This window comes from Ranitomeya variabilis, chromosome 2, assembly GCF_051348905.1.
Source record: "Ranitomeya variabilis isolate aRanVar5 chromosome 2, aRanVar5.hap1, whole genome shotgun sequence".
Lineage (NCBI taxonomy): Eukaryota > Metazoa > Chordata > Amphibia > Anura > Dendrobatidae > Ranitomeya > Ranitomeya variabilis.
In genome coordinates this window covers 97,925,243-97,938,853 of record NC_135233.1, presented here as the reverse complement: position 1 = coordinate 97,938,853, position 13,611 = coordinate 97,925,243, and positions in this window count along the sequence as shown.

Here is a 13,611-nt window from a genome sequence, read left to right as displayed (position 1 = left end):
TCATGTACAATAAAGGCATTTTTATATCTACTTTCTGCTTGGAGGTTTTTCTGGGTATCTATATTTTGGTTGTGTTTGCTTTCTCCTTGTATAAGTGGTTCCTCACTTCTTTCACAGAGCACCAATCACTGGGATGCGATTTATAATATTTTTCCCTACTATTGTGGATTTTATTCAGTAATTAATGTGAAGTGTTTGGTCCATCTGTGTTCTTTTTAATCACCTGCAAGCAGTGCAGCCCCACTATCTGCAGGAGTAAAGCCAGTATCTCCAACCGCAAAAACACAGGATGCATTATGTACGAGGGCTACATAAACAGACGTGGAAACACATTCCCGGAGCTCACAGACCCTCAGGCTAGGTTCACATTGCGTTAGGGCAATCCGTTAAGCGCATAGCGCTAGTGGATTGCGCTAACGCAATGTTTCTCTAGGGTCCGCGTTCGCCGTCCCCGCTAGCTCAGATCCCCGATCTGCGCTAGCAAGGAACGGAGCTCGGGCGCACCTCGGACACTGCAAGCAGCGTCCAAGGTCCGTCACAAAAGAACGGCACATCGCTAGCGTGTGCCAAAAATGGCATGCGCTAGCGATGCGCTACAGGGAAAAATCACATTGCTGTCAATGGGTGTGCTAACGGACCCGTTGCACGGCGTTAATTGCAACAATTTCGCCATTCAACGCAGTCCGTTAGCGTTAACTCATTAACACAATGTGAACCTAGCCTTATAGTGGGAATAGATCAGCTCTTCATCATACCGGGAATAAGACTGGATCCCAGGATGGGAGAAGGCAGCATCCAGGTGTTACCGTGGGAGCCACAGAATTAGAAAAGTAATGAAAATGTGAATGCAATAGTTAAGTTAACCTGGTTGGGTTATGTTCATGTTGCAAAAGTTTGAAAGTTGAAAGAACTGCAGAATCATGAACTATGCAAAATCAAAACTGTTGCTGTAAATAGTTAGCACTTCTTAAGGTGCTTCTTACTGTAACTAATGAAGACGCTGCTGTTCTTTGCACTAAAAGTTATTTGCCTTAAAGATGACCAAGAGCGAAAACTCATTTGGCGTAGCCAAAGAAGTGGTTCAGAGAGGAGACAAGTTATGCCTTGCAGCACGCCCAAGCCTACATTTGGGGTTTGGAACGAGTCCCCAATACTACTGTTGTTGGTGAGAAGGACATCCCGGTATGGGGTCTCACAATTTGCTGAATAAAGATGTTATTAATGTGATGTTTAGTGAGTGTACTTGTTGCTCGGGTTTTCCTGAGCACGCTCGGGTGACCTCTGAGTATTTATGACTGCTCAGAGATTTAGTTTTCATCACAGGAGCTGAATTATTTACAGCTACTAGCTGTTAGGAGTCAAGTTCCCATCTCTGCACAGGAGGAATCTCGGTCCATCTCTGCTGCGGTTTCCCATTCTTCTCCTGCCACAGTGGAGCCTGCTCAGCGGAGACGTCGGTCCCAGCATCTCGCTCAGTCTGACTCTGTACAAAGAGTTACTGCTGCTTTCCCTGCTTCTGCCATTGAAGCCAGTGCTGGGCAGCGGCGAGCAGATGCTTCTGGGACTAAGTCCTGCTTTTCTCGTTCTGAGCATGCCCAGAGTAAGATGGAGATCGAGGGTCACATGATCAGATACTGCAGCTTAGGCCACTGGTCCTTCAGGAAGGTCCTGTAGGTGCTCACGCTCTGTAGAAGCCTCTCATTAGTCCCTCTAGGAAGGTCCTGTATGTGCTGCAACTATTTAACCCTCCGTCAGGGGCAATATGTTTCATAACGAGTTTAGGGGCATTGCGCCTGTCGGGCACAGGCTAGAAAATTGGCTATATTTTCCTTTTTTAAAAATTTCAATGCTCTAAAAGTGATCAGTTACCTTAATAGGAATGTAATAAATGAGAATACATATAATCAGGTGTAAAAAAAAATGTTTAATAACCAGAAAAGTAATATGTTTCTCTGTCTTGAGCATCCTCCTCACTCTCTCCATCTTGACCTGTATCAGACACATCTGGACATTCTTCCACATCATCTTCTGAAGCAATGTCACTTTCTTCCCCTAAATCTTCTAGCTGTAAGGGGTCTGTCTCATCATCAATCAGTATATTTTGCACTTGCTCAACATGAAGGGCATTGGACAAGTCAAATATTCTCCTCGCCATTTCAGAAGAAAAGCTGAAGCAAGAGAGAGAATATGTGTTAGGGCGCAATGTGCCTGAGAAGCACACTCTTATTTCTAACAAAACCTTTTATGACAAATCCACAAATTTAGCACTAGCTATTCATAAAACAAGCTAAAAAAACAATTGGGATGAATAAAAACAGCAAATTCTAATCGTCAAATGTGTGACGCGTTCAGGGGCAATGAGCCTGAGAAGCCAAAACACTGATATTTGATCTCCTGCAGCTCTGCAGCACAAGAGGCTTCTCAGGTTTCACACAGCCTTTAAAGTTAGGAAGGTACTGGGAGGATGGTGTTTCCCAGACAAACCACTGAAAATAGAGAAATGAAACTAAGTGAGCTGCGCCTGTCAGATCAGTTGCCCCTGACGGAGGGTTAAGGCTCGCATGTCCACACGGCCATGCGCTAGTATTGTTCTAAGTTATGTACTTTGCGCCAGTGTGGTCATTTGTGATTGTGTTCAGGGACCCGGCTGAAATAAGCCCCTAGAATGCTGGCACCTACGGCGAGGAGTTTGTGTGTTTGTGTATTCCGGGTCCTAGCTAAAATAAGCCCCTAGAACGCTGGCACCTCCGGCTAGGAGTTTTGTGTGCATGCATGACCACTGACTGCTCTCGTTTGGGTAGTTAGCCTGTGCCACTGTGAAGTCTAACAGGGCGCAGTGCTTTGAGTTCACAGCTACTCTGTGAAGTAACAGAGTTAGCTCATACCGCCATATAGTTCCGCCGTTTGCTAGCAGCAGGTTCGCCTGCACGGTGGACCCCGGGCTGCGAACGCATCTATTTTAATAAAATCTCTATATTTATATGGTGCGTTCCGCTAGCCCTAACAGAATACTAGCGCCAGGGTCTGGCTAGCTGGCGGACATTCAGCAATCTTTGCGGTATATCCAGCAGCTGGAGGCTAGGTTGGCGGCTCTCGAGAGCTCAACCTCAGCTGTGGATGTAACCGCGGTTGCTGTACAGGCTGCTAGCGTGGCTTCAGCAACCTTGTCCACTGCCACCCCTGTTCCGACATTATCTCGCCTCCCGCTACCAGAAAAATTTTCTGGAGATAGCAAATCCTGTAGGGGATTCGTGAGTCAGTGCTCTAGTTACCTCGAGCTCCTGGCTGCACGTTTTCCCACAGAGCGGGCTAAGGTGGGACTTATTGTGTCCCTCTTGTCAGACAGGGCGTTGGAATGGGCTACACCGCTGTGGGAGCGTGGCGATCATGTGGTGCAGAGTGCTCTGTTGTTCCTGAGCACTTTGAAACAGGTCTTTTTAAGACCTCGAGTCACCCATGACACGGCGCTCAACTGCTGGCATTAACTCAGGGTGTGTCCTCGGTCAGCCATTTTGCCGTCCACTTCCGTACATTAGCTTCTGAGCTGGAGTGGTCGGATAAAGCCCTTATCCCCATATTTTGGAGGGGGCTGGCTGATCACGTGAAGGACGCTCTGGCCACTAGGGAGATTCCTGCCACACTGGAGGAATTAATAACTGTCTCTACTCGTATTGACCTCCGTTTTAACGAGCGGTGGTTAGAGCAGGCCCAGTGTAGGCAGAGGTTTCGGCTGGCTCCCACCTTCGCCAAACCTCTGGAATCTCCGGTCCTGGTTCCTGAGTCACATGAGGCCATGGAAGTGTCACGAGCGGGATCTAAGTCCCGGACCGCTTGTGCACTCAAGGTCTGTCATGTCTGCCAGCAGTCAGGACTAGGGTTGAGCAAAACGGGTCGGCCATTTTCAGAAGTCGCTGACTTTTGGCAAAGTCGGGTTTCATGAAACCCGACCCGACCCCTGTGTGGGGTCGGCCATGAGGTCGGCGATCTTCTGAATCTGGTATCGGAATTCCGATACCGAGTTCCGATATGTTTGCGATATCGGAAATCGGTATCGGAATCCACATTTAAGTGTAAAATAAAGAATTAAAATAAAAAATATTGATATACTCACCTCTCCGGAGGCCCCTGGACATCGCCGCTGGTAACCAGCAGCCTTCTTTGCTTAAAATGAGCGCGTTCAGGGCCTTAGATGACGTCACGGCTTGTGATTGGTCGCGGCCCCCCATGTGACCGCCACGCGACCAATCACAAGCCGTGACGTAATTCTCAGGTCCTAAATTCCTAGAATTAGGAATTTAGGACCTGAGAATTACATCACGGCTTGTGATTGGTCGCGTGGCGGTCACATGGGCTGCCGCGACCAATCACAAGCCGTGACATCATCTAAGGCCCTGAATGCGCTCATTCTTAAGAAGGAAGGCTGCCGGAAAGAAGCAGGGCGCGTCCGAGGGTGAGTATATACCTAATAGGAATATACTCACCCTCGGCTTCTTTCCAGCAGCCTTCCTTCCTAAGAATGGGCGCGTTCAGGGCCTTAGATGACGTCACGGCTTGTGATTGGTCGCGGCAGCCCATGTGACCGCCACGCGACCAATCACAAGCCGTGACGTAATTCTCAGGTCCTAAATTCCTAATTCTAGGAATTTAGGACCTGAGAATTACATCACGGCTTGTGATTGGTCGCGTGGCGGTCACATGGGGGGCCGCGACTAATTACAAGCCGTGACGTCATCTAAGGCCCTGAACGCACTCATTTTAAGCAAAGAAGGCTGCCGGTTACCAGCGGTAAGGTCCAGGCTGCGTCGGAGAGGTGAGTATATCAATATTTTTTATTTTAATTCTTTATTTTACACATTAATATGGATCCCAGGGCCTGAAGGAGAGTTTCCTCTCCTTCAGACCCTGGGAACCATAGTATCCCATTGCACTGCATTGGGTTTCGTGTTTCGGCCGACCCCGGCCCCGACTTTTTTTTAGGATCGGCCGATTTCACTCGACCCGACTTTTGAGAAAGTCGGGTTTCGTGAAACCCGACCCGATCCTATAACAATAAAAGTCGCTCAACCCTACTCATGACAATAAAACAATGGCCTTCATGCTTAACCCCTTCCCGACCTGTGTCGTCACGTAGGTGTCATGAAAGTCGGTGCCAATCCGACCTGTGATGCCTATGTGGTGTCATGGATAGTGTTGAGCGATACCTTCCGATATTTGAAAGTATCGGTATCGGATTGGATCGGCCGATATCCAAAAAATATCGGATATCGCCGATACCGATACCAATACAAGTCAATGGGACACAAATATCGGAACGTAATAGGGAGCGATCCTGGATGGTTCCCAGGGTGTGATGGAGAGGAAACTCTCCTTCAGGCCCTGGGATCCATATTCATGTAAAAAATAAATAAAAATAAAAAATATGGATATGTTCACCCTCGGACGGCCCCTGGCTGTCACCGCTGCAAGCGTCTGCCTCCGTTCCTAAGAATGCAGAATGAAGGACCTTCGATGATGTCGCGGTCATGTGAGCGGTCACATGAGCGGTCACGCGACCAATCACAAGACCACGACGTCATTGCAGGTCCTACACTCACTGCATTCTTAGGAACGGAGGCTGCCGGTTGCACCGCTGAGAGCCAGGGGCCGTCGGTGGGTGAGTATATCCATATTTTTTATTTTTATTCTTTATTTTTTACATGAATATTGTTCCCGATTCCGATTTCCGATAACGCAAAAATATCGGAACTCGGTATCGGAATTCCGATACAGCGAATATCGGCCAATACCAGATATTTGCAGTATCGGAATGCTCAACACTAGTCATGGAGGGATCGCGTCCCTGCAGATCGGGTGAAACGGTTAACTCCAATTTCACCCTATCTGCAGGGACAGGGGGAGTGGTACTTTAGCCCAGGGGGGCTTTGCCCCCACGTGGCTACGATCGCTCTGATTGGCTGTTGAAAGTGCAACAGCCAATCAGAGCAATTTGTAATATTTCACCTATGAAAAGTGGTGAAATATTACAATCCAGCCTGTTGTGAATTCCGTTCTCGGGCTCCCTCCTGTGGTCGTGAATGGTACTTTGGTGAGTTCTGTCCTTGGACACCCTCTGGTGGCTTTGAGTGGAACTGCTGATCTTTGAGGTTGGCTTTCTCAGCTGCTCTCGTTTATTGCTTCTGCTGGCTTCCCTATTTAACTCTGCCCAGGTCGTTAGTTCATGCCAGCTGTCAATGTCTCAGTACTGGTTCAGATCTCTCTTGGATTTCTCTGATGACCTGTCTACTCCAGCAGAAGCTAAGTCCTTGCTAGTCATTTGCTGTTCATCGGTTTTTGTATATATTTTTCAGTACATGCTATGTTTCTAGTCCAGCTTGCTATTATGATATTTCCTTGCTAGCTGGAAGCTCTGGGGGTGCAGAGCTGCACCTCCACACTGTGAGTCGGTGTGGAGGTCTTTTTGCACACTCTGCGTGTTTTTTGTAGTTTTTAATACTGACCGCATAGTTCCCTTTCCTATCCTCTGTCTATCTAGAGAAGATTCGGCCTCCTTTGCTAAAATCTGTTTCATTCCTGTGTTTGTCACTTCCCTCTTAACTCACAGTTAATATTTGTGGGGGGCTACCTTTACTTTGGGGAATTTCTCTGAGGCAAGGTAGGCTGCTATTTCTATCTTTAGGGGTAGTTAGCTCTTAGGCTGTGAAGAGGCGTCTAGGGAGAGTTAGGTACGCTCCATGGCTATTTCTAGTGTGTGTGATAGGATTAGGGATTGCGGTCAGTAGAGTTACCACCTCCTCAGAGCTTGTCCCAGGTTTCCTGTTTTAACCATCAGGTCACTTCGGGTGCTCCTAACCACCAGGTCCATAACAGTACAGCTGGCCTACAAAGTGTTAATGCATCTCAAAAGAGGGATAAGAGAAGTTCTGAGTCAATTTTTTTTTCTTTGCAGCTTGTTTTGTCTTTCTTTTCCCCTTAACCTCTGGGTGGTTCAGGACTCAGGTTTAGATATGGATATTCAAGGTTTGTCCTCTTGTGTGGATCAACTCACTGCTAGGGTACATAGTATTCAAGATTATGTAGTTCAGAATCCGATGTTAGAGCCTAGAATTCCAATTCCTGATTTGTTTTCTGGGGATAGATCTAAATTTTTGAATTTCAAAAATAATTGCAGACTGTTTCTTGCTCTGAAACCCCGCTCCTCTGGTGATCCCATTCAGCAAGTAAAGATTATTATTTCTTTGTTGCGTGGTGACCCACAAGACTGGGCATTCTCTCTTGAGCCAGGAAATCCTGCATTGCTTAATGTGGATGCATTTTTTCTAGCGCTTGGATTGCTTTATGACGAACCTAATTCTGTGGATCAGGCAGAAAAAATCTTGCTGACTCTATGTCAGGGTCAGGATGAGGCAGAAGTATATTGCCAGAAGTTTAGAAAGTGGTATGTGCTTACTCAATGGAATGAGTGTGCCCTGGCAGCAATTTTCAGAAAGGGTCTTTCTGAAGCTCTTAAGGATGTTATGGTGGGGTTCCCCACACCTGCTGGTCTGAATGAGTCAATGTCTTTGGCCATTCAGATTGATCGGCGTTTGCGCGAGCGCAAAGTTGTGCACCATTTGGCGGTGTCCTCTGAGCGGAGGCCTGAGCCTATGCAATGTGATAGGACTTTGACCAGAGCTGAACGGCAAGAACACAGACATCAGAATGGGCTGTGTTTTTACTGTGATGACTCCTCTCATGCTATCTCTGATTGTCCTAAGCGCACTAAGAGATTCGCTAGGTCTGTCACCATTAGTACTTTGCAGCCTAAATTTCTCTTGTCTGTTACTCTGATTTGCTCACTGTCGTCCTACTCTGTTATGGCATTCGTGGATTCGGGCGCTGCCCTGAACTTGATGGACTTGGAGTTTGCCAGGCGCTGTGGTTTTTCCTTGGAGCCTTTGCAGAGTCCTATTCCCTTAAGGGGGATTGATGCTACGCCATTGGCCAAGAATAAACCTCAGTACTGGACTCAGCTGACCATGTACATGGCTCCCGCACATCAGGAAAATATTCGCTTTTTGGTGTTGCATAATTTGCATGATGTTGTCGTGTTGGGTTTGCCATGGTTACAGGTGCATAATCCAGTACTGGATTGGAAATCAATGTCTGTGTCTAGTTGGGGTTGTCAAGGGATACATGGTGATGTTCCTTTGATGTCAATTTCTTCTTCCACTCCTTCTGAAGTCCCTGAGTTTTTGTCGGATTACCAGGATGTATTTGATGAGCCCAAGTCCAGTGCCCTACCTCCTCATAGGGACTGTGATTGCGCTATTAATTTGATTCCTGGTAGTAAGTTCCCTAAGGGCCGACTGTTCAATTTATCTGTGCCAGAACATGCCGCTATGCGGAGTTATGTAAAGGAGTCCTTGGAGAAAGGGCATATTCGCCCGTCTTCGTCGCCGTTGGGAGCAGGGTTCTTTTTTGTGGCCAAGAAGGATGGCTCTCTGAGACCCTGTATAGATTACCGCCTTCTCAATAAAATCACGGTCAAATTTCAGTACCCTTTGCCTCTGTTGTCTGATTTGTTTGCTCGGATTAAGGGGGCTAGTTGGTTTACCAAGATTGACCTTCGAGGGGCGTATAATCTTGTGCGTATTAAACAGGGCGATGAATGGAAAACAGCATTTAATACGCCCGAGGGCCATTTTGAGTACCTGGTGATGCCATTCGGGCTTTCTAATGCTCCATCTGTGTTTCAGTCCTTTATGCACGACATCTTCCGGAAGTATCTGGATAGGTTCATGATCGTATATTTGGATGATATTTTGGTCTTTTCAGATGATTGGGAGTCTCATGTAAGGCAGGTCAGGATGGTGTTCCAGGTCCTTCGTGCTAATGCGTTGTTTGTGAAGGGCTCTAAATCCCTCTTTGGAGTTCAGAAGGTTTCCTTTTTGGGCTTCATTTTTCCCCTTCTACTATCGAGATGGATCCTGTTAAAGTTCAGGCCATTTATGATTGGACTCAACCTACATCTGTGAAGAGTCTTCAGAAGTTCCTGGGCTTTGCTAATTTTTACCGTCGCTTCATCGCTAATTTTTCTAGTGTGGTTAAGCCTTTGACTGATTTGACGAAGAAAGGCGCTGATGCAGTGAATTGGTCCCCTGCGGCCGTTGAGGCCTTTCAGGAGCTTAAACATCGTTTTACTTCGGCCCCTGTGTTGCGTCAGCCAGATGTTTTGCTCCCTTTTCAGGTCAAGGTTGATGCTTCTGAGATTGGGGCAGGGGCTGTTTTGTCTCAGAGAAGTTCTGATGGCTCCTTGATGAAGCCGTGTGCTTTCTTTTCTAGAAAGTTTTCGCCTGCCGAGCGTAATTATGATGTCGGCAATCGGGAGTTGTTGGCTATGAAGTGGGCATTTGAGGAGTGGCGACATTGGCTTGAGGGAGCCAAACATCGCGTGGTGGTCCTGACTGATCACAAGAATCTGACTTACCTCGAGTCCGCCAAGTGGTTGAAGCCTAGACAGGCTCGATGGTCACTGTTTTTCTCCCGTTTCGATTTTGTGGTCACATACCTTCCGGAATCTAAGAATGTGAAGGCTGATGCCCTTTCTAGGAGTTTTTTGCCTGATTCTCCGGGAGTCCCTGAGCTGGCTGGTATTGTTAACCCCCTCCTGACATCGGACGTACTATCCCGTCGAGGTGGGGTGGGCCCGTATGACCACCGACGGGATAGTACGTCATCACCGATCAGCGGCGCTCACGGGGGGAGCGCGGCCGATCACGGCCGGGTGTCAGCTGCATATCGCAGCTGACATCCGGCACTATGTGCCAGGAGCGGTCACGGACCGCCCCCAGCACATTAACCCCCGGCACACCGCGATCAAACATGATCGCAGTGTACCGGCGGTATAGGGAAGCATCGCGCAGGGAGGGGGCTCCCTGCGGGCTTCCCTGAGACCCCCGGAGCAACGCGATGTGATCGCGTTGCTGCGAGGGTCTCCTACCTCCTCCTAAGCCTGCACCGATGTAAGTGAGATCGGTGATCTGATAGAGTGCTGTGCACACTATCAGATCATCGATCTGTGATGTCCCCCCCTGGGACAAAGTAAAAAAGTAAAAAAAAAATTTTTCCACATGTGTAAAAAAAATAAAAAAAAATTCCTAAATAAATAATAATAAAAAAATATATATTATTCCCATAAATACATTTCTTTATCTAAATAAAAAAAACAAAACAATAAAAGTACACATATTTAGTATCGCCGCGTCCGTAATGACCCAACCTATAAAACTGTCCCACTAGTTAACCCCTTCAGTAAACACCGTAAGAAAAAAAAAAAACGAGGCAAAAAACAACGCTTTATTACCATACCGCCGAACAAAAAGTGGAATAACACGCGATCAAAAAGACTGATATAAATATCCATGGTACCGCTGAAAACGTCATCTAGTCCCGCAAAAAACAAGCTGCCACACAGCATCATCAGCAAAAAAATAAAAAAGTTATAGTCCTGAGAATAAAGCTATACCAAAATAATTATTTTTTCTATAAAATAGTTTTTATCGTATAAAAGCGCCAAAACATAAAAAAATGATATAAATGAGATATCGCTGTAATCGTACTGACCCGTCGAATAAAACTGCTTTATCAATTTTACCAAACGTGGAACAGTATAAACGCCTCCCCCAAAAGAAATTCATGAACAGCAGGTTTTTGGTCATTCTGCCTCACAAAAATCGGAATAAAAAGTGATCAAAAATGGTCACATGTCCGACAATGTTACCAATAAAAACGTCAACTCGTCCCGCAAAAAACAAGACCTCACATGACTATGTAGACCAAAGTGTGGAAAAATTCTAGGTCTCAAAATGTGGAGACGCAAAAACTTTTTTGCTATAAAAAGCGTCGCTGGTTTCACACTTGCGTTTTTGTCTGCAGCGTTTTTTGCACAAAAAAACCCATGCGTTTTTTCCCTATATTTAACATTGAAAACGCATGCGTTTTTTTGTACGGGTTTGGTCGCGTTTTCAAACGTATGCGTTTTTTTTCTGCATGCGTTCATTTTCAGAAATACAACCTGCAGTATTTTCTTGCGTTTTTAAGCACATGCGTTTGCGTTAAAAATGCATGCGTTTTTATCGAAAAAAAACAGAAAACACACTGAAAAGCCACCCACCACCATCAAGGTGATAAAGAGATCCAAACCCTAACCCTAACTCTACCCCTAACCTCACCCCTAACCGTTTAATGAACATTTTCTGACAGTCATAGTGCCATGTATTTCAGTGCCACGTATTTCAGTGCCACGTATTTCAGTGCCACGTATTTCAGTGCCACGTATTTCAGTGCCATGTATTTCAGTGCCACGTATTTCAGTGCCACGTATCACGTATTTCAGTGCCACGTGTTTCAGTGCCACGTATTTAAGTGCCACGTATCACGTATTTCAGTGCCACATATTTTAGTGCCACGTATTTCAGTTGCACGTATTTCAGTTGCACGTATTTCAGTTGCACGTATTTCAGTTGCACGTATTTCAGTGCCACGTATTTCAGTGGCACGTATTTCAGTGCCACGTATCACGTATTTCAGTGCCACGTATTTCAGTGCCACGTATTTAAGTGCCACGTATCACGTATTTCAGTGCCACGTGTTTCAGTGCCACGTATTTAAGTGCCACGTATCACGTATTTCAGTGCCACGTATCACGTATATCAGTGCCACATATTTAAGTGCCACGTATTTCAGTTGCACGTATTTCAGTTGCACGTATTTCAGTTGCACGTATTTCAGTGCCACGTATTTCAGTGCCACGTATCACGTATTTCAGTGCCACGTGTTTCAGTGCCACGTATTTAAGTGCCACGTATCACGTATTTCAGTGCCACGTACTTCAGTGCCACGTATTTCAGTGCCACGTATTTAAGTGCCACGTATCACGCATTTCAGTGCCACGTGTTTCAGTGCCACGTATTTAAGTGCCACATATCACGTATTTCAGTGCCACGTATCACGTATATCAGTGCCACATATTTAAGTGCCACGTATTTAAGTGCCACGTATTTAAGTGCCACGTATTTCAGTTGCACGTATTTCAGTTGCACGTATTTCAGTTGCACGTATTTCAGTGCCATGTATTTCAGTGCCACGTATCAAGTATTTCAGTGCCACGTGTTTCAGTGCCATGTATTTAAGTGCCACGTATCACGTATTTCAGTGCCACGTATTTCAGTGCCACGTATTTCAGTGCCACGTATTTCAGTGCCACGTATTTCAGTGCCACGTATTTCAGTGCCACGTATTTCAGTCACGTTTAGGGTTAGGGGTAGCGGTAGGGTTAGGGTTAGGGCTAGGGTTGGAGGTAAAGTTAGGGTTAGGGTTGGGGCTAAAGTTATGGTTGGGGCTAAAGTTAGGGTTTGGATTACATTTACGGTTTGGATTAGGGTTGGGATTAGAATTATGGGTGTGTCAGGGCTAGGGGTGTGGTTAGGGTTACCGTTGGGAGTAGGGTTAGGGGTGTGCTTGGATTAGGGTTTCAGGTAGAATTGGGGAGTTTCCACTGTCCAGGCACATCAGGGGCTCTCCAAGCGTGACATGGCGTCCAATCTCAATTCCAGCCAATTCTGCGTTGAAAAAGTAAAACAGTGCTCCTTCCCTTCCGAGCTCTCCCGTGCGCCCAAAAAGGGGTTTACCCCAACATATGTGTTATCAGCGTACTCGGGACAAATTGAACAACAACTTCTGGGGTCCAAGTTCTCTTGTTATCCTTAGGAAAATAAAAATTTGGGGGGCTAAAAATCATTTTTGTGGGAAAAAAAGATGTTTTATTTTCACGGCTCTGCGTTATAAACTGTAGTGAAACACTTGGGGGTTCAAAGTTCTCACAACACATCTAGATAAGTACCTTGGGAGGTCTAGTTTCCAATATGGGGTCACTTGTGGGGGGTTTGTACTGTCTGGGTACATCAGGGGCTCTGCAAATGCAACGTGATGCCTGCAGACCAATCCATTTAAGGCTGCATTCCAAATGGCGCTCCTTCCCTTCCGAGCTCTGTCATGCACCCAAACAGTGGTTCCCCCCCACATATGGGGTATCAGCGTACTCAGGACAAATTGGACAACAACCTTTGGGGTCTAATTTATCCTGTTACCCTTGTGAAAATACAAAACTGGGGGCTAAAAAATCATTTTTGTGAAAAAAAAAAGAATTTTTATTTTCACGGCTTTGCGCTATAAACTTTAGTGAAACACTTGGGGGTTCAAAGTTCTCAAAACACATCTAGATAAGTTCCTTGGGAGGTCTAGTTTCCAATATGGGGTCACTTGTGGGGGGTTTGTACTGTTTGGGTACATCAGGGGCTCTGCAAATGCAATGTGACGGCTGCTGACCAATCCATTTAAGTCTGTTTTCCAAATGGCGCTCCTTCCCTTCCGAGCTCTGTCATGCGCCCAAACAGTGGTTCCCCCCCACATATGGGGTATCAGCGTACTCAGGACAAATTGGAAAAGAAATTTTGGGGTCCAATTTATTCTGTTACGGTTGTAAAAATACAAAGCTGGGGGCTAAAAAATCATTTTTGAGAAAAAAAAAAAATTATTTTCACGGCTCTGCGTTATAATCTGTAGTGAAACACT